The sequence below is a fragment of the Heptranchias perlo genome, chromosome 21, assembly GCF_035084215.1.
Source record: "Heptranchias perlo isolate sHepPer1 chromosome 21, sHepPer1.hap1, whole genome shotgun sequence".
NCBI lineage: Eukaryota > Metazoa > Chordata > Chondrichthyes > Hexanchiformes > Hexanchidae > Heptranchias > Heptranchias perlo.
Window position 1 is genome coordinate 24,923,942 of NC_090345.1, and position 25,640 is coordinate 24,949,581.

The window sequence follows — 25,640 nt, forward strand, 5'->3', positions numbered from 1 at the left end:
ACAATGTGAGTGTAACTGAAGGCAAATGCATAGTTCTCTCCCCATCTGCTTTCCACCATTCAGGGAATTGGCGGCATTGTAAACCCATGAAAATGTAGGTTGACTAATGTGTTCTCAGGTTAAGAGCTCCAGTTTCAGAAATGTATGTGGGGAACCAGTCCCACACATTTGAATTGTGGGCCTCCATATTCACACTGGAGCCCTGCACACCTACAAAGACCAAATATTAAAGCTTAATATAAAAACAGGAGAACATAGCAGGTGGTCTGACAGAAGAGGATCTCTTGACCTAATGGCCTCAGAATATGAACCTTTCTTCTTCCTCCTGATTCCCACTGTAGGAATACTATTCCTCCAGGATTTATGGACCCAAGTGATAGAGAGCCAAATAATACAATGCAACAGATTGGTAAACTAAACTACTGTTTTATTTTATAAACAATAAAACATACAACCCGTTCCTTTGAGAGTTCCACGTCAAGGCAGTGGAGTGATCAGTTCTGCGGCGCATGAGGTCTTCTTTACTCGGATGTCCTCCGAGATGGGTCTTGGGCTTCTGTCTTTGCTATCGACTGCAGTGCCGAGAGTCCAGATAAGTCTCTTTTCATATCTTTCTGATGCAGGCAGGCATCAATTGATTGACATGTTTGGTTGCAAAGTCCTTTTACAACGTGTGAAAAGTACTTTTGCTGATTGCAACCTCCCCCTGCAACAATGGCAACAACCTGTCCATCCAGGCCAGACATTGTGTCTCCAGAATCTGCGAGTTGTGTCATGCCCAGTCTCAAAGTTTCAAATACTATGTTTATTTGGATCACAATGTTCTGTTCATGCAGTTTCCAGGAAATGTTGACCTGCCAGGGAATGTTGCATGTTTCCCATCACTACTCGGTGAGCTGTATGTCAGAATACTGGTTGAGGACAGAATCTAGCTTAGCTGTGCTGAACCCACAGTTGAATAGCCTGCTAATACTCACTGTCAAGGAAGTTGTCCTTGCTCTTTCCCATCTGTCTCAGTGAACAACACAGATTAAACAATAGCGCAAAATCAATGCACCATTAACAAACCCATGGGCATTAGTAGTGCTGCGCATGAAGAATGGCTGTTGGATGAGGTACCCTAAACAATATAAAGAAGTATTGTAATACTGTATTATTTTATGAAAGCCCTTTCTTCCAATGTATGCCGTATTAAAATATCAAAGATGTGAATGATAGCATTACACTCAAACCACGGATTACTGAATTTTCATTGCATCTTTCAAAATTGACCTACCCATCCCAGCAAAAATTATCCTCTGTATATTTCTAATGACCATTTTGACAAAGTTAGCGGAGGTGCCGTGACATCTTTGCCTGAAACTTGACTCTATCTATAATTGGGTGGTTCGGTAGAACTAGATTCAAATCACTTTATGCTACATTCAGACTCGGAAAAACTTGAATTATGTATTTTTTTCCTGCTGGAGAAATGGAATCTTGATGTTGAGCCAACATTGCACTTTGTTACTGAGCTGGTGGAGAGCTGAGGGGCACTTAGTAGTTCATAGTTGGCTCACATTTCACAAGAGACTGTGCACTCCCTGCAAAAATGATTTCAAAGCCAGCAAAAAGAATTCCTTCCATCCCAGCATCCCAGCATAAATTCCGGAAAGTTTCAGACAGAGCTGGACAACCGTCTTCCTCTCAGTGGCAGCCATGTGTAAATCACAGAGTTAGGATGGGATAACATCAGCCATCCTACGTTCATACCCCAAAAGGCATTGCTTGAATGTTGGGGTAGGGAATACTTATTTACTTCTCCATGTCTTAGGAAGCTATCCTGTGATTCAGCTGACAACCCACTTACCTTTCTTGGCCTTGTGAGCATTTAAACTTCTTTCTACACTGCAAGGGGTCCTTCGGGTTATCAAGGTGCCACTACACAACAACAACCATCTCCTTCTACATCAACTATGTTGCTGCATCTGATGGTTTCTTCCCAGCCATTCCAACAATTGCTTCCCTCCTTTGTCTGATTTTCTAACTTGTAAACAATTTTACAACACCAAGTTATAGTCCAGCAATTTTATTTTAAATTCACAAGCTTTCGGAGATTTTCTCCTTCCTCAGGCAAACATTTTTCTCCTTCCTCAGGCAAACATTTGCCTGAGGAAGGAGAAAATCTCCGAAAGCTTGTGAATTTAAAATAAAATTGCTGGACTATAACTTGGTGTTGTAAAATTGTTTACAATTGTCAACCCCAGTCCATCACCGGCATCTCCACATCATGATTTTCTAACAGCAGCACTTCAACATCAGTCTCTGGAAAGTTAGATACTTGCCTTTTTCCTTCTCTCGCAACTGCCATTGCTTATGTGTTTACTTGTCACGTTTTATGTATTTAGTGCTTACTAATTGAAGGAGATGAATATTTTAGAATGGGACGTTGTCTACCTTTTTGCATAAAGTGTCAGTTGGGAGCACTCCCCAGCTCATGGGCTATGTGAAGAGCTAAACTCTCTCTGAATATCAAAGGAATGTTATCGATAAATAAAGATATCGGAACTACCATTCCCATTATTAAGGGGTTCAGTAGGGAATTCCTCTTTTAGTGGCAGGTGGGATGATTTTGTCTGGTCACTATAGCCTAGAAATTGCTTTTGATGTATTATTTAGGGGTTAACCGAGGCTACTTGGGGTTAAAAAGACTGCAGATTAACACCTGGTTTTACTGATTTTAGTATGTGGCAGACCAACCAATGAAATGGAAGAAACACTAATCCTCCCCAAAACAGCTGTGAACTGCAAATATAAAGCTAGGGAGCCAACAGGAGCTGTTACTGAGGCAACTTGCTGAAGAATGGGGATTCAGAGCAGGAAAGGCTGGTTTAATGCCCAGGAATTTGGAGGTGTAATAAGAGAGGAAGGACATGCCTTACAGTATTGGTAGCTGCCACCCTAAAAGCACCAGGTACAGCAGGAGGTGTCTAAGGGTTGCCTTCAATTCCTTATTCTCCCCCTATATGGTTAACGTGTTCACGTCTGCAGGGAGAGGAGAGGCATTTGGTGGCTGTCTCTGAGCCACATAAACCCCAGCAGCAGGGTCGCTGATAATGAAATTGGGTCTCGCCAGCCGCAATGTTGCTGTGGTGAAGATGATGGGGTAGAGAGGGCCGCGCAGCTAACGGCTGCTCCATTACCTGGACATCTCCGTCCTCATCAAAATAGCACGTGTCTCCATGTGGGGGAGATGGAGCTGAGAGAGCCTCAGTGAACATTGTTGACTCTGTGCCAGGAATGAAGGTTCTAAATGCAGAATCTTATTTTGACAGATTTTGTTATAAGAAATGATACTGACAGACAACACACATGATGATGTGAAGGCTGCGGGAGACCTCAGGCTACAGTTACTGAGTTCGATCACAGAGTGGTTAGCCCTCCAGGTCTTCCCTAACTTCTTTAATGAGCTACATCATTAAATAAATTTAAAACAGAAATCGACAGTTTCCTAGAAGTAAAGGGAATTAGGGGTTACGGGGAGCGGGCAGGAAATTGGACATGAATTTAGATTTGAGGTTAGGATCAGATCAGCCATGATCTTATTGAATGGCGGAGCAGGCTCGAGGGGCCGATTGGCCTACTCCTGCTCCTATTTCTTATGTTCTTATGTTTACAATTGTCTCGCTTTTTAAGCTCAGCTAAAAGGCCATTACATCACGTCCTCTATGACCTTCCTTCACTCTTGATTTTACACTGACTTACATCAACTCAGCATTCCAGAGAGTGGATCTCATAACAAAAGCTGTCCTTACAAGTACAGAAAAGGTAAACATATAGTCACACAACTGATAGATATATCTATTAGATTAGAACTACTCAAGGTTATCTTGTATGATGACAATCGATACAGCTGTGGCGATTTAAGCTGATTTGTTGGCATTCTAGTTATTGCCTGTTTCAACAGATTCTGTAAACTGTCTTTTAGCTACTAAATGGAGTCCTGAACATAAAATAAATTCTTTAATAAAACCTTTTCTGCTAGAAGGTCTAAGGCTACCAGCATGCTCCCAGTGAACCACTGCAGCCAGCCAGCACACAAATTCTTTGCACAAGGGAATCAAGAAGTGATAGATTGGTTATCACATTTTACCTGCAATTCCCACACCAAAGGCGGCCTGCAGGTGTCGGTGGCTTCATTCCGCACAATACCATGCCATTCCATTCACCACCTACCACCCAAGAGAGGGAGAGTGAAGCAGAAAGGGTTAGGGAGAGAGAAAGAGAGAGGAAAAACAGCAACACAAAGACATCAGAGACAAGGAAGAGAGAAACCATTTCCTCCTCCTTACCATATACAAAACTTACCTGCTGCGCTATTCTTTGGCTGGACCGCCAACTGATACTGGGGTCACAATAGCTCATGTATGTCATCAACTTACTAAGTATGCCAAGTCATTCTTTCCTAAGCCTCAAAACTGTGGACCCACAATCAATATTTCCTTCCACTTTAATCTACATGCCTTTGAAACTAAAGCTTTGTGACACCTAATCAATGCCTTTTAATTTGCCTCATCTTCAATCCTATTCTTTTCAATCTTGCACTATGAACTTTGGCGATTCATAGGTTTCGGAATTTTTGACATTGGCGCGCACTCCACCCATTACTGTCCTAAAATGGCAATCGGGGTCCGATGTACTTCATAAGATGCCAATTTGCATTTAAGAGGACTGACCACCTGACTGAAGTGGCCGCACTTGCCACCCAGCAGTAGGCCCTTGGGAAAATACTGTTGGGCACACCGTTGGCAGGAAGAGGGTGGTAAGTCATTTTCAGGGTGCTACCGCTAGCTTTCCGCTGGGTGTGAGGCCTCAACATCTCCGTCAGTGTCTTATACGGAGGGGGATAAATCTATAAAGATATCCACAGCTAGTGAATAGAGATGTGCACTTTAAGAAAAGTGATTTCTCCAAGAAATCAATTCCAGATGCAAATTAGAAAATGCTTACCTGTAATTCTCTGCCATCATGTGTAAAATAAAACATTATCAATATTTGCAGCACAAAATTGATCTTTTTCCATGGTAGAAGTAACCATTTTGTAAGTAACGAACTTTATGGGGGAGATTTTAATGGGAGGGCGGGATCGGTACATATGAGGCCTGAAGCGGGCGGCACACCCAGACACTGAGGCAGAAGTGAGGTCCGGCCGATTGGAACTGCGGGGGTCTTATTTTTATATTTGAAATCAAGGTGGGAGCCGACCGCTGCTAGGGAACCAAGGAAACGGTCCCCGGCATAAGGTAAGTGCTTGGAGGGGAGTGATTCAAAACAGATGCCGCTGTAGGGAGGGCTTTGGCGGGGTAAGGTCCAAGGATTCCTTCCAGAGCCCATAGGAGCACACTTGCTCCTTCTAGCCCACAAGAAACCCTCCCAAAGAATAAAAAATATTACTTACCTGGGTCTCTTCTGGCCACTGCGGCAGGTTCATCTGGCGGGTTTGACACCACGTGGAGTGTCCTCCCGAGTCTTCATTAAAATCACATCACAGTGCCAATGACATCATCAGGCTGCACTCTTAAATTTAAATTAGATCCTTGCCTGCATGCAACGATTTCAAAGTTAGTGAAGATAAAAAACCGCCAGTTGGATCAGTGCGCCCTCGAGACAGTAAGTCGATTCGTCCAATTTTAACCGTTCCCAGCTGGGGGGTGGAGGCGCAGTGTTAAAATCAATCCTTATTCGTTGGTAAACTCCTTCCCTACAGTCCTGCTTCCCTTCTGTCCTTCTTTGTCTGCATGTCAGCTGTGGCTCAGTGGGTAGCAGTCTTGTCTCTGAAGCAAGAAGGTTGTGGGTTCAATTCCCATTGTAGCAGCTTGAACACAAAATCTAGGCTGAACACTCCAGTGCACCACTGAGGGAGTGCTGCACTGTTGGAGGTGCTGTCTTTCGGATGAGCTGTTAAACTGAGACCCTGGGCCCGATATTAGGAGAGGCAGCGGGGGGGTCGACTGAGCATGTGGCTAACGTGCCCAGTGAAATCGATGAGTTTGGCACGCGATCATAAGTAAATTGAAGCTACTTAACGTGGCTTCCGGGTTTCGCGCTGGAAAGCCGCGCAGCGGGCGGACTGCGCACCCGTATCATAGGCTGTCAGCTGGACGAGCCCTATTTAAAGGGTCAGTCCTCCACTGACTGATGCTGCAGAAAATAGGCAAAATTACAACATGAAGCAGCCCGGGGGAAGGTTGTTCCCTGGTTTAATGGCCTTACTCCAGGTCTTACTGGATGGGAGGAGGAGGAGGAGGAGGGAGATCTTCCACCCGGGAGACAGGAGGAAGTGGCCTGGCTAGAGGTGGCAGAGGAGGTCACCAGCACCACCAACATATCACGCACCTGCATACAGTGCAGGAGGCGCTTCAATGACCTAGCCAGATCAGCCGAAGTGAGTACTCTTACTCATTCCCCTACACTCCGTCTGTCGCATCTCCTTCTGCACTGCCATCACATCACTCCTCACACCCACTCAAAGCTCATCCTCATCTTACCTGCACTTACTCACCTCGCCAGTACTCATCCTACCACTACCACTCAACCCAATCCTCATGGCTCTGTCTCATACTCACCCTCTCATGCATCTCTTTCACGGTCAGCCTCACCCCACCTGCCACTACCTGTGCTGCAGCCGTAGGGCATGCATCACGTACGTGTAGTAGGAAGCGTAAGGCAAACGTGTCGTGAGCATGAAGGGGATGCAAAAGGGTGTTTGAGGGTTTGTCATGGTTTTTACTTATATTTGATTTCTGATCAACTCACATTACGTATTATATTGTCACCACTACTGCCACGTCTTGGCCATTCTTGACTGGCTTGTGCAATAATGCCCTTTCATGAAGTTCTCCATGAACACCCTTGATGCCACCCATTGGGTCACCCTACAGTGGGTGGATGTGTAGTTGCACGACTACTTTGTGCAGGTGCCTGTTGCGCAGCACTGTGTTGTGTAGCTCCACATGGCAGAGGTGGACGGCATGCCTGGCGAGGCTGGTGATGTTGCTCATCCTCCAATGGAGTGATGAATGCAGCAATGGACCCCCTCCCCCCATCCTGACAGTGTGAGTGTGAGAGGGTCCACAAAGTAGGTAAATGGGTTTGGAGAGCAGAGTTTAGGGTATGATTTAATAATTTGGAGTGTGGAGACAACAGTGTGGCAGGCAAAACTTTGTCTGAGGTGACAAAATGCCCTGCTGCAATGAATGAGGGTTTACCCAGTCACTGGCTGCTGGCTGCAACACGTCTGTTTAAACAGGGAGTGTTTCCCCCAGCATGGGAAACACGCTCTGGATAGTCCAAAATCCGAATCCTCCTAAAATCTCCAACTAATGAGATCTGTAAACGACCTCAAGTACCCAGATTATGATCATAAGTGGGATCCCGCCAGCTTTGATTGCCGGTGGGAGTCCCGCATGCGGGGGCTGTGCACGCACCGATTCGAGTCATTGGGGAACCCGGAAGTGGGCGGGTTGGAGCCGGGCTCCGGACCCACTCCAGCATTCCCCAATTTTAGGAGCCCCTCCCCCGCCACGAACGCACCACTCGGCCATCTGAAATTTGACCCCCCCTGTCTCAGGTAGATGTAAAAGATTTCATGGCACTACTTCAAAGAGCAGTGGAATTCTCCCTAGTATCCTGGCCAATATTTATCCCTCAACCAGCATCACTTTAAAAAAAAGATTATCTTATCATTATCACATTGGTGTTTGTGGGACTTTGCTGTGTGCAAAATTGGCTACCATGTCTCCTACATTACAACAGCATCTACACTTTAAAAGTAATTCATTGGCTGTAAAGTGCTTTGGGACGTCCTGAGGTCGTGAAAGGCGCTATACAAATGCAAGTCTTTCTTTCTATAAATGCAAGTTCTTTCTTCTTACACATTCACTAAAAATAGCACAATAGTTCATGTATGTCATCAACCTACTAAGTATGCCAAGTCATTCTTTCCCAAGCCTCAAAACTGCAGTACCGCAATCAATATTTCCTTCCTCTACAATCTATATGTCTTTTAAACTAAAGCTTTGCAACACCTAATCAATGCCTTTTAATTTGCCTCATCTTCAGTCTTATTCTTTTCAATCTTGTGCTATGAACTTCGGCAATTCACAGGTTTCAGAATTTTAAACATTGCTGGAAAGTGAAAGGAATGCCCATGTTTCCTATTTTAATTGGGTTTACATATCAAGCCCACTATAAACAACATGTACAGCCATTTTTTATTTTGGACCATTAAACTGAGTGATGGGACGGTAAAGCCTACCATCTGAAATCGTCCTGATAAAAAAAACACACCATTCCCCATTACCGCCCACCTGAAGACATTCCCACCACATTTAAATAGGGTCAAGTGGGTGAGGCTAACCCTCCAGCTCCATTTTGCCCAACTTCCACCTCAAACTCGACCCTAGTTATTACTTCCACTATATAACTGGTGGAATGAGCAGCACATCAGTATCCCGGAGGGAGATACTGCATGGAGGAGGCCATTTTGTTTGCAGGGGCTGAAGGTTTATCTTACTCTGCCTGCGCATTGTTTGGTGTCTCAATGGAAATCCTTCTATTCCTGTGTTTTAAAAAGGAAGAGGATGAAGATATGAAAGATGGCTAGAGTGGAGAATCTTAGAGTGAAGCATAACACAAGAGGGTAGAGTTTCAACTTTGGGCGCAAATGGGAAATTGCACTCAAAATGCACTTGAAATTGCGGTGGTTAGGATATGCATCAAGTTTCCGCTAAAATTCATTTGCACAATCACATTTGTGAAATCTCCCTTGAACCAGCGCAATTGAGCAGCATAATAGAACTTAATCGTTTCATTTTTCTTCTTACGACATAAGTGTTTTTGGGCATAACTTACCTACATTTTAAATTCCCCGATCTTTTGCGCTAGTTCGGCCGATTGAGCTGGAATCTGGGTGCAAAACTAATGAAAACAAGTGGAAATTTCCCCCTGAGATGTTTGTTCCCTACACACAGATACCCACTCGCCACGGTTTACAGACCAAGAAGTTCTTACTTAGATTTCTCTGCACACTATTGCCTCAGAAGGCTGAACAGAAACTATTGGAGAGATACATCAATCACAGTTTGAAGACCTGCACCCATTTCCATCAGGGGAACAGCATGGCCTGTGCCAGTTACAGGCTGCCTTGAATTGTTTTGCAATTGCATCCTTCCAGACAGCATCTGGTGACTTTTACCATGTTGGATGGCAGCAGCTCACCATTACATCAAGATGATCGCTGAGGCTTTCTTCAGGGGCAGGGGGTTGGGGGGTGTGGGGTTCACTTCATCCTATCCAATGCAACCAGGGTTACAAAGAGAGAGCTATCCAATTTTACAGACTGGTAAATATCCCACAGGTGCAAGAAGCAATTGACAAAACACATGAAGCACTTAAAGATCCACATGACCAACCTTCTCATGAACAGAAAAGGCTTTCTTTCTATTAATGTACATCTAGTGTGTGATGCCAATTGTTTTATCCTGCATGTTACCCATGCCCACTACCCAGGAAGCTATCATGACACTTTCATCATGCAACAATCCACCATATCAGCTCTGATGACTCGAAGCTATATATCAGAATGGATGATTGGTGATTAGGTATCCCCTGCAGTCATTGTTGATGACATTAGTAAGGCTTCTAGAGACAGAGGAGGATGGCAGATATAATGAGGCCCTTATCAGTACAGTCGTGTGATGGAGCAGAGCATAGGGATTCTGAAGTCTCCTTCAGGATAACTCTAGTGGAATCCTGCAGCACAGCCCAGCGAGTCTCAAAACTTACTATAGCTTGCTGCATACTACAGGAAATGGCAATGAAGAAAGGTTTGCTGCTTCCAGAACCTCAAGAGAATGACAATGATGATGATGATGATGGGGTGTGGGAAGGAGGAGTGGTCTTCCATCCTCACAGCATGAGGAGACTGCACAGGAAAGGGAGGACATAGAACAGGATCATCAGCAGCCACGGAAAGGAGAAAACTTTGACACACCAAACCAAATTTTTTTTTTCCCTGTAGCTTTTCTGAACTTTTTTCTTTCCGATTATTAAAAGTTCTGATTATCACAATGATAATGTGGTAAGCCTGAGAGGCTAATGTTGAGGACTACAACAAGGGCACTAGAGAACAGATTGCCTTTAAGCAGTGTCAGTCTTATGAGGACCATTATCGTGGATATAAATTCAAAGATAGCCTTTGTCTGTGAAAGCATGAGTTTGAGTCTTTAACGTTATGGCTCCCTGCTCATGACATGACAGGAGAGATTGTCCTGGCTGTGCCCTCAAGTGTACTGGATCACCAGGGTGCAGCGAATATCAGAACATTGAGCAGGTAGGAGCACACGCCTGTAATTGAAGTCGCCCGATTTTTTTTCATTAATTTAAATGGAAAGAAAATGATGCAGGTTCCTTTCAAGGGGTGAACTCCGACCCACATGATTTTCTGATATTCGCTGCATTCAAGTGATCCAGTGCCTCTGGGTGCAGACCCAGGAAAATGTCCCCAGATGTCAACAGAGGGACAGTCTCAAACAGAAACAAAAGTAGAGCACTGAATGCTGAGTGAAACTGTGAGGAGATGGAATGACTTTCTTCATGTCTGAGAAGCAGATACTGTTTCATAGTGATTCTAACTGAAGCTTGTTCATAAAGACTACTTGTTAATAGAGACTATTTATGGTCGATCATGACTGGGGCAAATGGCCTAATCTGGTAAAAAATTGCCAAGACTCATGTGTGAGTCAGTCGCAGTCAGTTTCTCTCTTCACTGGCACTTTCATACACATGTTTTAAAGTGCCCCGTGTCCTGCCTGCCTAACACTGATGGTAGTTTCCATCTGTTTACTGCAGCAGCTGCCTTTAAAAAGAAAGACTCAAATTTATATAGTGCCTTTCACTACCTCAGTATGTCCCAAAGCGCGTTACAGCCAATGAAGTAAAATTAAAATGCCAGTTGTTGCGGGATGTCACTCTACGACTTGACTTGACTTGACTTACTTATGACCAACAAGTTCCACCGTGCTGCATTTAGGAATGTTTGTTTCTGGCGTGCTGTCAAATATTCTGACCTCATCAATCTTCCAGCTCCTTTGATAAATATGACTGTAATTTATTTAAAATAACAAAGTGACTACCATCAAAATATCTGAGTCACAGCGAGATTAAATTTTGCAAGCCAGAATACCCAGCGACCATTCCAAACTGTCAGTATTATTAATAGCATAACAACAGTACAATGAGGGCAAACTGGCCCAGACTGTTGTGAGCATCAGTCTCCTGTTGTTGATCTTGGTCATCTGCTCAATTTTACCCCTGTTCCTGACTGAGACTTTAAATTGTACCTGACTTTTCATAGTGTTAGTCTGAAGGGCCAAGCTAGAAAAGTACTGTTCATACTTGTCTGAATATGTTGGCAATGTTGAATGATTCCTTGGCATCAATTTCCATTATGTTACATGAAACAAATAATTTATAGAGTTCCTCAGAATATCTAAACCAATATTTAGTTCTCCATCTTTATAAATACCAAAAAAGAAAACTTATCTGGATGGGAACTTAATTTGACCCTTTCTTATCTCCTCAAATACATATCCCAGCTTTGATATCGGCTTTTCTTTAATGTCTCCAGCTATCTTCCGATCTAGCAGTGTAAGAACTGAAGGACATGACTGCTGTTCAAAGTATCCTGAATATTTTCAAACAATCAGAGGTAGAGATATTAAAAAAAGAACTTTACTGCTTCATACAGAAAGAAACAAAATTTAAGTTGACCTCGCCAGTCCGACAGATCTCAATACTTCCCCGAGGCATTTTGAGATGGTTGATAAAGTAGTTGTTGTTAAAGGTTTGTGTATTTGTATACCAGTCTAAATATTTACAGCTTCTATAAAGCTTTAACAGGAAATAGAAGAGGTTTACAGATATAGAACAGTAAATAGAACGTCAGAGAGTCTACAAAGTAGTTTCACAGAACCTGAACATGGAAAAAAGTCCCTTGGGTAATATCCTTTTGCATACAACGTGCATAAATTAATAGATTTTACAACGACAAACATCTGAGTCTAATACTCCCACTCAGTTTGCTTCAAGCCACTTTTGACCAGACTGCTTGTTATTTTCCTTTTGACTTGGAAACATAAGCTTTCCACATGAACACATTTATGTAAACTCAAAGCTAAAACACTGAAAATTGAGAAACAAAATATTATAACTGCCATTATTGTTTGGATATTGTATTGAAAGGTTTATTACATTTAATAGCTGAATGTCCTTCTAACTGTTATCTCCTGCAATCTTTCTGGCAGTTTGTTAGTCCTCCCAGTTTGAGATAATAAACAAACATTGATATCTACCCCTTTATGCGTAAGTCCAGGTCATTTATATATGTATATATATACATATGGAGAACAAAGATGGTCTCAGCACAGATTGGGACACCACAGTAGCCAGCCAGTCTGAATAATTCTGTTTAATGCCCACCCTTTGCTGTTTGCCTTTCAACAATATCTCTATCCATATCATTACTTTCTCTTACATGACATCGGTCATAAGTTCCCTAAGGAATTTCTTAAGGAGCACTTTATCAAATGCTTTCTGGAAGTTAATATAAATATATCTACTGCATTCCCCCTGTGTACTTACTGTTATTCTCTAAAGAAAAAACTTCTATCAAGTTAGTCAAACATGACATATCCTTCTTAAATCCATGCTCCCTTTGATCAGTTCATGCCTTGTTAAGTATTCATTTATTTTATCTCTAGTTATGGTCTCTAATATTTTTCTGCTATTAACATAAGGCTAACAGATCAATAATTGCTTGGCTTATCCCTCTCCACCTTTTTGAACAGAGATGTAATGTTTGCAATCCTCCAGTCCTTTGGCTCAGCTCCCAACTCTAATGAATTTGGGAAAATCATGGTTAATGGCACCACTACTTCCTCACTGAACTCCTTAAGTATTCTAAGGTACATTTCATTTGTTCCCGGAGTCTTATCAATTTTTAGCATCCTCAGGCCTTAACAATAATTTCCTTATTTGTGTATACTGGTTGCCCTTTTACTTCCTCAGCCACATGCCTTATTTCACTCTTCTCTATAAATACTGAAGCAAAACATCCATTAAGCAATTCTGACATTTCCTTATTGAACATAACAATTTCATCATGTTCATTTTTAAGTGGCTCCTTACTGATTTTCTTTTTCTTAATATATTATAAAAACCTCTGCCACTTCCTTTTAGGCTGGCTACAAGTTTTTTTTCATACTTTCTTATCGCTCTTTTTGTTTCAATCTGTAGATTGCAGTATTTCTGACTGCAGTGTGTATTATCTACAGGATGCACTGCAGAAATTCACCAAGGCTTCTTTGGCAGCACTTCTCAAACCCACGACCTTCACCACCTAGAAGGACAAGGGCGGCAGGTGCATGGGAACACCACCACCTCCAAGTCCCCCTCCAAATCACACACCACCCTGACTTGGACATATAGCGAAGTTCCTTCACTATTGCTGGGTTAAAACCCTGGAACTCCCTACCTAACAGCATTGTGGGAGCACCTTCACTACACGGCTGCAGTGGTTCAAGAAGAAGGCTCACCACTCCCTTCTCAGGATAACTCGGGATGGGCAACAAATGCTGGTCTTGCCAGCAACTCCCACAGCCTGAGAAAGAATTTTTTAAAAAGGAACCTGTGCCACACTGGGCATATCTGCCTTTATGCCATTAGCTATGTCTGCAGGCATTGGCATACCTGCCAAAGATCAAGGATAACTGCCTCTGTGGATTAGCAGAGCTTTGCAAGAACACTTGCAGCCAACCTGCAACTTAAAGACATTACTGATTCATTTCACTACCACCCTCAACTTTCATACATCTGGCTTAATACAAGGAAGTATTTTTATACCAGCTAATGTACTAGTCTGATATATATCTCATGTATATATATATGTATATATATAGGTCATATAGGTGATTGATGCATTAGTCAGCATGTCTTGCACTTTCATTTCCTTTGACATTGAAGATCATGACATGGGTACCTAATTTCACTGCAGTACTCCATTTGAGAACTCACAGGAAGCGGTTGATGACACCCACAGGACCATCAGCCAGCAAGTTTCTGGTTCCTCTTCTGACACTTGTTCACCTATGCAATGTGATTCACCCTGTGCTGCTTTCAAGTGGCCTCTAACCAAATCTTCCAAGGTGCAAGCGCTGTTGAGAGGGACGCAGGGTGCTGTGTGATGTTGTCTGACTCTCAGCCTCTGACAGAGCTGGCAGGCTGCTCTTCCAAGCCTACAGTAAAAGAACGCGGACAAATGTAGTAGTGCCGGCTGCAAGAATTACTCTCAAACAGAGCTTGTCTTGCAATATGGAACCAAAGATGTTTACAGCACAGAAGGAGGCCATTTGGCCCATCGTGTCTGTGCCGGCTCTTTGCTAGTGCAATTCAAAACTAATCCCACTGGTCTGCTGTCTCCCCATAGTCCTGTATCTTTCTCTGCTTCAAATATTTATCCAATTTTCCTTTAAAAAAGGCAATGGCCTCTGCCTCAACTACTTTCTGTGGCAAAGTATTCTATGCTCCAACAGCCTTCTGAGTAAAGAATATTCTCTCAACACCTGTTCTTACTCTCTTAGTAATAATTTTAAATTGATGACTCCTTGTCCCCCTCCCTTTCAAATCTGCCGTCATCACCCCCCTCCTCTGTCCTTGCAAACTACCACCCTATCTCCAACCTTCCTTTTCTCTCCAAGTCCTTGAACGTGTTGTCGCCTCCCAAATCCATGCCCATCTTTCCCGAAACTCCATGTTTGATTGATAATGTCCCGTGAAGCACCTTAGGATGTTTTATTACGTTAAAGGTGCTTTATAAATGCGAGTTGTTGCTGTTGTTGTTGTTGTTGTTGTGGTGGTGGTGGTGGTGGTGGTGGTGGTGGTGGTGGTGGTGGTGGTGGTGGTGGTGGTCGTCGTCGTCACCTACTCCCTAATCAGAGGAAATAGTCTTTTCCTATTCACCCTATTAAAACTCTACATAATTTTACAAACCTCTATTGTGTAACTGCATGTGGCAGTGTGTACAAAGGGAGACAAGCCATATATCAGGATGGTGCTAGCCCTGATCCTGGGCAGGCCTTCAGCTTCACCTTCCCCTACTGCCTCCATGCTCTTATATGCCGGGATGGCCAGGTTAGCCTCCACCATGGCAGTGAACGGTTTGTGATTTGTGGGCCCTTTCTCCCTCCAAACTCTGCTCTCTTGCCATTGACTCCATTTTCCACCCTGGCCATTCTTTCAGGCTGAACCAGATCATTCATAGTCTTCTGACCTGGTTAATTCTGACCTGAGCTTTAATCCCCACATACTATCCATCACCAAGAGCACTTACTTACCAAAGCATTGCCCACTACTGCCCCTAGCTCAGCCCCACTGTCACTGAAGATCTTATACATGCCTTTATCACCTCCAGGTTCAATTACATTAATGCTCTCTTTACTGCCTCTCCTCAACCCTCAGTTGACTGAACAGGCAGAGGCCGTAGAGAAAATGTTGGGGGAGTCCAAACCTAGGGGCCATAAATATAAGATAGTCACTAATAAATCCAATAAGAAATTCAGGAGAAACTCCTTCACTCAGAGAGTGGTGAGGATGTGGAACTCGCTATCACACGGAGTGGTTGAAGCAAATGGCAGAGATGCATTTAAGGGGAAGCTAGATAAGTACATGAGCAGGAAAGGAATAGAAGGATATGTTGATAGGGTGAGATGATGTAGATAGAGTGGAAGGGGATTGTTGTGGGGCATAAACGTTGACATAGACCGGTTGGGCCAAATTGTTGGGCCAAGTTGTGCTGTAAATTCTATGTAATTCAATAAACTCCAACTTGTCCAAAATTCTGCTGCACATATCTTGTGCCACACTATGCCCCACCCGTTCTGCCTCCTCGGTGACCTACACTGCCTCCCATACCCAATGCATTTGATTCAAAATCCCTACCCTCATCAATAAATCCTTTTCCCTACCCTACCTCTGTAATTTTCCCCCACCTTATCTCCCCTCCCAAATGTTCTGCTCCTCTGACTCCACCTGTACATCCTCCACTCCTTTCACTCGCCATCAGTGGCAGTGCCTTTAGCTGCCTTGCCCTACTCTTTAAACTCCCTCCCTAAACTTTTTCACCTCTGCACCTCTCTCTTCATCTTTACAAACCTACTTCTTTAACCTAGCCTTCGATCAGCCGTTCTAATCTCTTCCTTCCTTTTTCATTTTCATTGGACCTATTGTGGGATACCTTTAATGTTAATGGTGCTTTCTAAATGCGAATTGTTGTTGAGGATGTTTGTTCTTGCTGTGACATTATGTGCCATCCTGTCATGCAAGCAAAGAAATATTCATGTTATAAATTGAACGAACACATATACAGTGACCGACATGTGCCAAATCTGCATCCCACCCTGGGTGTCAGTAATTAACCATGCAACATGTAACTAAGTTGTGACACAATAATTTGATGTGGCCTGTTTCTGTGCTGTAAAGTCTATGTAAAGCCCTTGAAAAATGTGAATGTGCAAAGGCTTTCAATTGTAAGTTGCAGCTTGAATGTGTGACCTCCTTCCTACTGATCACTTGCTCTGTGAGCAGCTCCACAGCATCATCAGAAAATCTGCTGGTCCTGGATTAAGTCGTCTTGTCAGCAGTTGCAGAAAATCGATTGCCACTAACCAGAATTGAGAAGTATACCTCCCCTTTAAGGGGTGCCGGTTGCCTTTAAGTAGTGGCTGCCCTACCGGACTTCCCACCCTCCCAATTGGTGAGTTGTGAGTAGATTAGCGATATCAGCTCACTGATTACATTTAAATGAGACTCGACTACAAAAATGGATCGAGCCTCCCACTGACATCATAGGAGGGGTGGAGCAGACCCCGCCCGATCTGTGTTCCATGCCAAAATCGACCCCATTATCAATAAAATATGAAGGATTAAGTGAGTTAATTTCTAATGAGTTGACAAAATCAGATATATGGGTTTACTCTAATTCTAATTCTACAGTTATAAAAAGCATAACAAATAATTGAAATCATCACCTATCTAATGTTGAGTTGAAAGTGCTTCAGTGTAAAAATATAATTTGTCAGCCTTTGGATAATGAACAATTTGAAACTACACAAAATCATTAGTTTGAAAAAAGCTAAATAAATAAAATAATTCAAAAATAGTTTATCACAGAACTGTGTACATCAACTCAGCTTTATATTTTCACAGACTTCATACCTGCATAACATACTTTTCCTTCCAAAAGTGCTTTAGTCTATAATTGCTATGGATTTTATTCTGCAGAAATCATTTATAGTTTCATCTTCTTTCTCACAATTTTTATGATTGATATTGAACTGCAAGATTTGTCAAACTCGCGCAGAAATTGGTATTTTTAATAGTTTTGCAGCACCTGCGATAGAGTACAATTTCCTTGGCATCATTTTTCAAATAATATTCAATAAATGTTGCCACACTTGGGCATCCCTCAGCTAAATCCATTTTACCTGTAGAATCAAGTTAAAGAGTCTAACCCGTAGCTAAGGAAGGATAATAACTTTACCTGCAACACTAAATGCTCTGCAGGAGAAGTAAATTCCCAATTTCCTCACAGTAGAGTATGAAATACAGCACCAACTTAAAAAATAAGCTGATCCAGTGGGTCACACTATACATAATTCATACCTATAGACCTAACACAAGCATTAAAACCTCGGTGCTTTGCACAAAATTACACAGTAATAATGCGTAGTCTACTGAGTTCCCATGCTGTAGGAGTAAATTGGAGAATTTGTGAACAGCTGGAGAGGATTGTAGAGAATGACCAAGTTATTGCCTGCACCGATCGACCATAATACACTGAAATTTTCCCTAGCCAGCAACACAGGGTTCCGCATGTATTCCACATATAGCAAGTAGGCTGATGTATCCAGCACTATCCTCCACTTTCATACAGTTTCAGGATGTCATTTTTCCCTTGTTTTTCAAATTGTATTTTTCCAATGCAATGCTTGATTGAGAAAAAAACCTAAAACTGAAGTTTTATTGTAGTTCAGTTCATCATATTCTTCTTTAACATTTATAAACTTTAAAATTTGATGGGCTAGAATTTTTGCCGTGTAGCGCCCGTTGTCTCGGCATTATGCGGCCTCCTGAAGTTCCAAAATGGTGTCCGGGATACGCGTGCATGCTTCTAGCAAGACATGCGCTGCATGCCATCTTGTTAGAGGGGCTTGCGCAGACACAGGTAACGAACGCCGGCAGCATGTAAAATAAGAATATGCGTTAGATCAGTGTGTAACGCTGATTTAAAGGCATTGACACCATTTTGCCACTTAACGCTGCAGCCAATGCACTGTCTTAACCACGACCAGCTAAACACGTCCGAGATGACCTGGTGGACCCCCTATCTATTTAAAGGGACCATGCAGGATTTACAGGTTATTTGCTGCATTATTGCTTCTGACAGCTGATGCATTTGTACCTGTTTTTGGAGGTCTCCTATACTTGAAAACTAGGACTAGGGGACATAGCCTAACATTTAGAGCCAGGACTAGCAGGAGTGAATTTACGAAACACTTCTACACACAAAGGGTGGGTAAAGTTTGGAACGCTCTTCCGCAAACGGTAGGTGATATTAGCTCAATTGTTAATTTTAAGTCTGAGATTGATAGATGTTTGTTAACCAAAGGTATTAAGGTATATCGGGCTATGGCAGGTAAATGGAGTTAGGTCGCAGATCAGGCATGATCTTATTGAATGGCAGAACAGGCTCAACAGGCTAGATGCCACTGCCATTCGCTGCCTTCTGCTATGCACCACCTTCTCCTGCAAGAAAGCAGGATGTGTGTCAGTGAGTGTCCTGCAGGATGTTTGGGTGATGCACCTGTCATGGTTGAATAGCTGCCAGTGTGTGCAACCTGTGACTTGTGGGCATGTGGCTTGCAACAGTAGTAATGTGTGAGGGTGAGAGGACTGATTGGAAGAATTGAGTACTGATTAAAAGAGTTTATTGCTATGTGGTTGATGGGTGTAGTGCGTGGAGCAGTGGATGCAGCTAGTGGTGCAGTTGGTAGGAGATGCAATTGACATTTGACCTCACTCACCTTGACCACTCGTGTCAAAGTATTGAACTTCTTCCTGCACTGCATCCATGTCTGTGATGCTGTTCTCCTGGCATTGACTTCGTCCCCTACTGCCTCCCACTGCCTCAGGAGCATATGTCTGGAGGGCCTCTTGCCCCCCCCTATGGATATAGGATGCTCCTTCTGCTGTCCACCACTTGCACCAAGGCCTCGAGTGCATCATCAGAGAACCTTGGTGCATGCTCTCTTGCAGGCCCGGTACAAACTCAGAGCAGCAAACTGGTGAAGTCTGGAGTGCAAATTGGAGGATGTGGGATTTAGTAGTGCCCAACATTTATTCAATGTTTTAACATAACAATTTGTGAACATAGGGACGCGACCTGCATCTGTGTATTTTACGTGTGCGATGTCTGATCTCCATTCAGACTCCGTGCGGACGCGGATCTTATTTTTTTGCAAACAAGAGGTACAGCCTGCCTTTAAGAGGTGCAAGCAACTCACCTGAGATTTGGGCCCCCCCTCTGCTGGTGAAAAAATGGAGAAAACGGAGAAAGTGGAGAGACGAACGCAGCCAGGGCTCCACGCTGCACATCTATCAGTTAAATGAAGTTGCAGCACCAAAGTAATGTGTTGGTTGCATCGGTATCACCAGGCGACGCCTGCACCCGGATTCGGGGGTTAACCGATTTAACCCCTGATGTATTTGATTTCCATACTATTAAGAATTGTACAATTACACATTCATATTTCATTTAGCTCCATGCGAGCTATTCCTCAATGTATGCGAGTGAATAATAATGGTGCATGTTCTGATTTGTTTTGTAACGTTAGTGGGCAATTAGTCATTAATTATAAATGCACTAGACATTTATCTTGCTATGGATTTTGACACCATTCTCAAACAGTCAGCAAACTGCCTTTTCATTGCTAACATGTAATCTTAGTGGGTATAGTTATTCTTGGCTGGTCAATTTGAAGGAACATCAAAGACAGGAAAGTTGTTGTCTTCTAAGGAAATTAAAAATGGATATGGACCAGCTTGCTCTATGTAAATATATCTCCTGCTGGTTGATCATGGAACTGTATTGGCAATGGTCACGGAGAAGCCTGCACTCCTGACTGTCTCACCCTTAAACTGGAGAATTTGTGACTGTGAGAAAATGTGGTGGGGGAAACCAGAATTTCAATAAGGTTGTGGCCATTTTAGGTATTATAATAAGCTCAATTCTCATTAGAAAATTATCATTGGAAAGGAATAAAATAAAAATTGAAAGAAAACTGAGTAACATAATAAAGTAGGTCACTCAGGGGAGGTTTCAGAAAGAATGTCTAGTAAGAATTTAGCAGGGCGGCTTAAAATAAATATCTTTCTGAAGGCTCCTATATTCCATTGCGTATGTTTATATGTTTTGGCATTAATCTGCTTTTGCAAATAAATGACCTGTATCTCTGTGTCCAGTCCAAGATAATCTGCTTACTATATTTACAGGGCATGCACGAAATGTTAAACTTTTACTCCAGTTAGTATGGCTATAATTCAAGAAAAGTTCAAACCAAATAGGCAGTGTGCTGAACTGCCTAGAACAAACATCCAGCAAAAGTGCTTATTATGGAGGGAAATGTGTAAAATAAGTGCTCCACCCTTTTATAAATAGTATGCAGATTAGTCAATGTGATATCAGAATTTTTGCCCTGCACCAAATAGGGAAAAATTTCTGTACTTTTGTTATACAATTTTGAAACAGCTAGCATCGAAATGGAAGCTAACTTCCCTTGACCAAACTTAAATGGAGGCAGAGCCAGGTGCCTAAATGGGGACAGGTTCTTTAATCTGTAGATGAGCTTCTTTCTGATGCTAACTATATTGTTCGTCCTCTGAAAGACATGGACATCTGATATATAAGGTTGGATTTTGTTTTGATTTACCACCTATTTTCAATCAGTTTTGGGCACTAACTCAGCAAAATGAGGCAGTAGTGGCTCCCCACTCAACTCAATCAGTAAAATAAAAGCTTAAAAACTCTCCCCCAGAAATAGTGCCATTCCCCTTTAACACCCATCTTGCTGCATTTAAATAGGGTGAAGTGGGCATGGCTAACCCTCCCATTCCATTTTCCGTAACTTCCACCCCAAACCTTTGGGCTTTATAAATAAAGGCATAGAGTACAAAAGCAAGGAGGTTACGATGAACCTTTATCAAACACTGGTTCGGCCACAACTGGAGTATTGTGTCCAATTCTTGGCACTGCACTTTAGGAAGGATGTGAAGGCCTTAGAGAGAGTGTAGAAAAGATTTACTAGAATGGTACCGGGGATGAGGGACTTCAGTTACGTGGATAGACTGGAGAAACTGAGGTTGTTCTCCTAAGAGCAGAGAAGGTTAAGAGGAGATTTGATAGAGGTATTCAAAATCGTGAGGGGTCTAGACAGAGTAGATAGAGAGAAACTGTTCCCATTGGCGGAAGGGTCGAGAACCAGAGGACACAGATTTAAGGTGATTGGCAAAAGAACCAAAGGCGACATGAGGAACAACTTTTTTACGCAGCGAGTGGTTATGATCTGGAATCCACTGCCTGAGGGGGTGGTGGAGGCAGATTCAATCGTGGCTTTCAAAAGGGAATTGGATAAGTACTTGAAGGGAAAAAATTTGCAGGGCGGGGGAGTGGGACTAGCTGGATTGCTCTTGCAGAGAGCCGGCACAGGCTTGACGGGCTGAATGGCCTCCTTCTGTGTTGTAACCATTTTATGATTCCATGATTCTAACCTGACCCTGATTTACTTCCCTCCCAACGGCAGTAACCCAATGAGGAGTGGCAGGACCGCTCTTAACCTGTCCTGCATTGATAATGAGGGCTGTGCAAGGGAAGTTCAGTGGGTTAGTTGCATAGTCACATGGGTGGGTGGAAGTCCTACCTTGCCGCTAACCCGCCAACAGGAGGAGAATCCAGCGCATAAACTCCAGCTGCTTCTATCAGTAAAAGGTATGGTTTCAATTACTGGAAAATGGTAAAGTGCCCGAGCTTACAGTCGAATTCATTACCTATTAAGTGGATGAACCATGAAAGAAGCTTTGTTCTAAAATTCAGATTCTGCATTGTTTGATAGGTATGCGAGAAAAGGACAAGATGTGGTTTCCATTGGCAGCAAATATTAACAGCAAACTGACTACAAGGGGATGGGCTTTACATCAAGGAAGGAGCATCCAGTCCCGTGGTTTCCAGTTCACTGCTTTGCACAGCTTCAAACAGCATAAGGGAGCTAACAGGGGCTCAGTGTGAGATCATTTGCCACGTAACACCCATCCTAGACTCATCAAGAAAGTTGTGAAAAGAACAACAAAGATTTTAGACTGTCTTTTTTCTTGTTTTGAAACGGTTTATATATTGTGTAAGTCTGGTGTTGTACTTTTAGTATCCCACTATGTCTTATTCTGTGTATTATTTTACTTGTAAATAAACTTCAGTATCAGTATTAATTTTAGCCTGAATATAACGATTGCTTATTTGCCACCTTTTGCAATAAACATGAGAGTGTAACGGACATCCCGTGTTGTCTCTGTGATGATATACCATGGTTAAGGGGTAATTTTCAGTTTCATGGCACGTTTTCTTATTCACAGCACATGTAAGGGTGTGGGTTTCAGTTCATAGGAGACTCGGGCTGTTTGCAGAAACTACCTCACTGCCATGAGCTCTGGCCAATAATGTTGAGAGTAAACCTGGCGCATAACAATTGGCAAGATAAATATCACTTGGAGACTAAACAATGCGTTTAAAGTTTAAATTTAAGTAAATTGCCCAAAGCAAAATAGCAATTACAATGAGTACAAAAGTCCAGAAAAACATGGACAGAGAATTAGAATCGACTAAATTGGCAGTAAAGCAAAAGGGAAGCCAAAAGTGTAATGAAATTTAAATGGATCGGTTGGCAATGGAACACTGCAATCATGAAGAGAAAGACAAGGAATGGCAGCACCAGCACAAGAAGAAAAGGAGCATCAGCACAAAAAAAATCTCAAGACAAGGAGCATTAGGAAGCACAGCATTACATGAAACATGAGAAACACTAAATTGGCAGAGAATGGCTTAACAACTCTCAGACAATCAAGCGGCGGACCAGTTGATCCAGTCCACAACTTTGTGCATAATTACTTTAGCAAATCTAACTTTATTCTAAATTTTAAGGAAGGGAAACAACATAGATAATTTCTTCTGGGCTTTTGGATTGCTAGTAAAGCATCATGGGTGGGAGAGAGAAGTGTGGGCGGAAAGGATTGACTTTTGAGGCTTCTAATTTGACACCAGAAGCACCTTAGGCGTACATGTAAAACGTTACAGAAAGCTCAGGATCGTGGTTATAGAGCACTGGTGATAGAAAAGAAACATGGATTAAAGTTGTGATTAGAAGGAGGAGATGAAGAGGTAAATTCAGCGATGGTACGCTCCCGCACACCCGGCATGGAGTCTGGCTCGACAGGAACACAGATCACAGATAGGCCCCAAAATAGGGAGGATTCTCTAACCAGTGCTGTCATCGAGTGAGGCTCCGTACCAGGAGATCAGCATCATTGCAATTATCCTGGTATCATGAGGTGTGTGAGTTGACGGTAAAAGATCATGATCCTGAAAATCCACAAGCCTTTGATCCTGGTGTAAGTGCTGGGATCCGCCCACTGGGAATGTCCGGCAGTGATCCTGCGGGAGTATCCAAGGTCAGGGAGAGGTTCCCTCATTTTAATAAAACTGACCAGTGCCCAACCACCGTGAGCACACCTTGAGCGGTGGCAAGTTGGGAGGGGTGGCCAGGAGAAGCAGCAGTGACCAACCACTCTGTGGTTCTTCAATTTTTGAAAGGGTCTATTAGCCTCCTTGGAAAGGGAGCCAATCAGGCCAGGCAGCAGGCTAAAGTCTTCAGGGGTCGCCACTACACCACTAAGTGGGTCCCAAATCTATCTCCCAGCAGGCAAGGACGCCTGCTTTCTCCTGGCATATCAGCTGCTTAGTGCAACCCAGGCTGCGGCAGAGTAAATATCTAGCCTAGGATTTTCTTCCCCTCGGAAGCTGGTAACAGAGGCAAGGACCTGGCATATCAGCATCCCGGCCTAATACCCGGGCCTTCCACTGCATTCCTGGTGGACTTACGCAAGGATGGCACCAGAAAGGTACATTGATTTTCAGGACCCATTTTCTGAAAGTTTCAAGGGTTGATTGCTGGACTGAGGACTCCGGATCATAAACCAGTTGGCTGAATTGTCTGAGCATTTTGCAGTCTCATGAGCAATGTTTAGCTGACGAGTGAGGAGAAGGGCAGAGGTCCCACACCAATTAACTGGTGGGCAGTTCACCAAACAGAATGAGACCATGGCAGTCAGCAGATTACAGAGGGATCCAGGAGAAATCCAATGTTAAGGATACAATGAAGTTGGACTCAAATTAATCAATTGATCATCTGAAAGGAAGCCTGAGAACAGTCTGGGACTGGGGTAGATCTTGACTTTGTGCGATAGTGTAAAACAGGTAAGTCGGCAGCTGATTTTACATCTCTCCCAATTTTTATTTCCAATGAAGTCATCCATAGTCCAAATATGAAGAGTGATTGATATCTATTCAAAGCAACATTAACAGTAAAACTGTAAATAATATGAGTCATTCTGCATTTGCAATGCTCAGCTTAATTCTGAAGTTGGTTTCTGCATTCCTTAAACATTAAACTTGTGCAAAAACTAGATTAGATGCCACCTGTGCCTCTTGGCATAAAGCATCACCTAGATGGTATACAGAATGGAAGATCGGGAGTGAAGGGGGGCAGGATCCCACAGCCATAACAGATCCTGCCCGATTTTCCCTCCGTTTAAGTTGAAAAATCTGGCAGGCTCTTTTACCAGCATGTAATCCTCCCCGCCCTGATTTTCCTCCCTGCACTTCACCCAGGCGATAATTCACACCCAGGCCGTACAGATGAAAATCTAGCCCCTGCGTTCTTAATAAATCCTCCTGAAAGAGCTCCTGTTTTTCAGATGCCTGCTTCCCTTTGGCATTGAAATATACTGAGTGGGTTATCAGACATGCCTGAGAGATATCCACCCAGTAACAGTATTTGACAAGTAGCAGACTTCTGCAGCGGTCGCCTCAACCAGCCAAACTATTTTCAGATTTTTGGACATAAGGCGCTTTACATGGGTTTGTAGGGCAACTATCCATGGTTACTAACTGACCAGAACCCCATTTTTAGTGCCATTGAGCCTTTGCATATTGATGGCAGAAAGTTAAGACATCCAATTTGATGTTAGTTGAAATGATTGCTATTCGCCACATTTATCCATAGAAATTAGCTCCCTGACCTATGCACAATGTGACTTTATTACACTGTTGTCAGTAGAAGGTTGGAAAATGGATGCTAAGGCAAAGCACAAGAACACGTTTCTCCAAAATATAATTTTACGCACTGATAAAAAGGTAAATGAAAAGACAAGAAACATTCTTA

The 25,640-nt window shown here is 42.9% G+C and overlaps 1 long non-coding RNA gene across 1 annotated transcript in view; it reads right to left on the reverse strand.

The window, feature by feature from the left end:
• Positions 1 to 433: 433 nt before the first annotated feature.
• LOC137340304 (uncharacterized) overlaps positions 434 to 25,640 on the reverse strand; it is a 35,360-nt gene continuing 10,153 nt past the window's right edge. Inside the window, exon 3 of the long non-coding RNA XR_010966766.1 lies at positions 434 to 1,120. This is a non-coding gene — a long non-coding RNA (uncharacterized lncRNA). The remainder of the gene's footprint in view (positions 1,121 to 25,640) is intronic.